Source organism: Arachis hypogaea, chromosome 15, assembly GCF_003086295.3.
Source record: "Arachis hypogaea cultivar Tifrunner chromosome 15, arahy.Tifrunner.gnm2.J5K5, whole genome shotgun sequence".
In the NCBI taxonomy this organism is placed as follows: domain Eukaryota; kingdom Viridiplantae; phylum Streptophyta; class Magnoliopsida; order Fabales; family Fabaceae; genus Arachis; species Arachis hypogaea.
The window spans coordinates 82,949,348-82,952,630 of record NC_092050.1 but is presented as its reverse complement, the minus strand read 5'-3'; positions in this window follow the sequence as shown (position 1 = coordinate 82,952,630).

The window sequence follows — 3,283 nt, the reverse complement described above, 5'->3', positions numbered from 1 at the left end:
ATTGAGGTCCTTGGCAATCCCGTGACAAAATCCATAGAAATCTGCTCTCATTTCCATTGTGGTATTTCTAAGGGTTGCAGGGTTCCTGACAGCTTCTGATGTTCCACCTTCATCTTCTGGCAGGTTAAACATTTTGAGACATAATCAGCTACTTCTTTCTTTAAGCCCGGCCACCAGAACATTTGTTTCAAATCTCGATACATCTTTGTCACTCTAGGATGCATAGAAAATCTACTTTGGTGAGCTTCAGCAAGAATCTTTTGTCGCAATTCCCCAGAGTTAGGCACACAAATTCTTTTCTTGTACCTCCATAGGCCACTACGATCCTATCTCACAGCTTCTTCAGCTCTGCAAGCAATGGTGACATCCAGTACAGTGCTATGGAAATCGGTCCGGCTCCAGGTACTAGATCAATGCTGAATTCTATCTCTCGCTGTGGAGGAAACTTAGGTATGTCGTCCAAGAAAACATCAGGAAATTCCTTCATCATTCATATTCGTTCTAAGCTTAATTCACTATCATTCGAGCTAGCCGCTAACAGAACGTACCCCTCACAATCACTCCCGCCTAAGGTAACTCTTACAGAATTCAGATATAAGGTGTGGGATAGAAATGGTTTAGTACATAGACTATCAGATGGAATAACAGCAGTTCTTTTAAAATAATCAAGGAAAGCATGATACTTAGATAACCAATCTAATCCTAAAATAACTTCTAAACCACATAGAGGTAAACAGATTAGATCGTGTATAAAAGTCATGTTCCTAATAGCGAATGGTACATGCAGGAAACACTAAACTGGTCAAAGCATTTTGGGATGCAGGTGTATGGACAATCAAGTAAAAATTCAATTTAAAGAAATATAATCCTAACTCGTGAGCAATAGTTAAAGAAATAAAAGAATGCGATGCACCCGAATCATACAGTACAGTTAGAAATCGATTCTTGACATAACCTGACCTTGAATGAGGGCGTTCGATTGCACAACATCATCAATAGTAATAGAAAACACTCGTCCTTGTTGCTGGGTTATAACTGAATTTTGAGTAAATTCCTTCGGACAATCCTTGGCAACGTGTCCAAGTTCTCCACAAGCATAGCAGTTAGGTGATCCAAACTGGCAAGACCTGTTACTATGCTCTTTTCCGCATTGCTTACATGCAGGGTTTATGTAAGCCTGACGGGCTCGTTTACCATTGCCTTGCCTTACTTTACGTCGAGCGATAAATCCAAACTTTATAGTATTGCCAGCAGACTCATCTACCATTCTTTTTTGACAGTCTCTTGCCCGATGTCCTTCCTTATTACAGTAATAACATAAACCTGTTCTGAACCGGCAAAGCCTACTACCATGATGCTTTCCACAAGTTGGGCATACTACACCACTTTGAGCTTGGTGAGGTTGACTCTCATGTCCTTGTTCAATGTCACGGTTATTGTCACTACCATTATTGCGAGTTAAAAGGCTGACATCTTGGTGGTTTTCATTCCAATACTGGAATTGATCAATGGCTTTAAAGTTGCGACCTTGAAGGGCTAAATTTTGAACAAAGTCTCTTTGTGAATCCTCCCTACGACTTGCTCGAGCTATCGCCACCTTCTTTGAACATTCTTCCACTAGTTTACTTTTATTCACCAGTTCAGCAAAATTTCGTATCTCCAGCGAAACAACAGAATTCATCAGTTCTTCTCAGAGTCCTCCTTCAAACTTTAAACACTTCCATTCCTCAAAGTCTTCTAGGTTCCCTTGACAAATCTTGGAGAAACGGCACAAGTCATCGAACTTACGGGCATACTCAGCAATAGTCATATCCCCTTGTTTCAACTGCATAAGCTCCATCTCCTTAGCATCTCGTGCTGCTCCCAGAAAATACTTTTTATAAAATTTGTCCCTAAAGATATCCTAAGGAATGTCATTTTCATTCTGTTGTAGCAGTCGCTGTATCCCCTGCCACCAGTACTCAGCTTCTCCCTCGAGCATATAAGTAGCAAACTCCACGTGTTGTCCTTCCGGAACATGTTGCACTCTCAGTGATTGTTCAATACCTCGAAACCAATTATCAGTGTCAGTTGCAACGAGTGTACCCTTGAACTTAGGCGGATTAACCTTCAGAAATGTCGCAAGGGTCATAGGTCTTCAGGATGCCCTAAGTTGTTCTCATCATTCCCATTATCTTCTCCGTATTCGTTCTCGTTCCCATTTCTCACTCCGAGACGTTCAACAGCCCTAGCCGCTGCTACAGCAGCTTCACGCACTACTTCAGCCGCGTTGTTCATGGTAGCCATAAACGTTTCCTATTCCCTCTCGTAGTTAACATTAAGAATTCCTTCCCGTATGCCTCATCTCCGTGAACCCATTGTAGTCTTGTTCACACCAAACAATCATTGTTAAGGTGATCAGTCTTCACACTTCAAGTCAAGTGTGAACATTCCCAAAATGAAAACACAGAGACAATCATGCAACATATATCACTGGGATATCCTATACGCATGAGACACACAACAGAGTATGCAATGAAGCATAGTTAGTCCACTCCCCAGGCTCTACTGGAAACGAACTGCTCTGATACCAAATTGTAACGACCCAATTTTTAATATGTCTAGATCATACCGGAAACTGAGCGCTACCAATTTGTCTTCCTAATTATTATCTATTATTTATCATATGAGCCTAATTCGTTGTTAAACGCGTAGTTAATTTGCGTGGTGTATTTTTTTTTTTGTAAATATTTGAATTAATAGACAGAATCATTTATAATCAATTCACAAGTAATAACAGATAAAACAGTTATAAACAACCACACAAAAATATGTCACAAGTAGTTGACAACATTCGGTGATTCAGCCTTTATTAGCATATAGACTGTTAGTTAGAACACCCCTAGATATAGCTAAATAATATCTATATACATATATGTACATACAACATCCCAGGTCTTGACCTGTTCAAGAGGTCCCTAAGCTGGCACCTAGGCTAGCCTAGACTCTATACTCACCTAGTCCCTCTAAACTACTAAAGCGAGGGAAAGTACGTTCTAGGTCTTCAAAACTCAAGTCAAGTGGAACGTCATCAAAAGATAGAACATCATCTGCTACTCCTCTGCACGATCAGACTTTTCCACAGGACGTCTCTCTGGTACCTCATGAAGTAGCCACACAATAGGAATCTCGTACACAGGATTTAGGTTAAAGTACGCATATGAACGGGGTGCAGACGTTGGCTGGTCTCACAGTATATACATATAATCTAGAGAATGATATTCACCCTAGACTAAGAAGACTA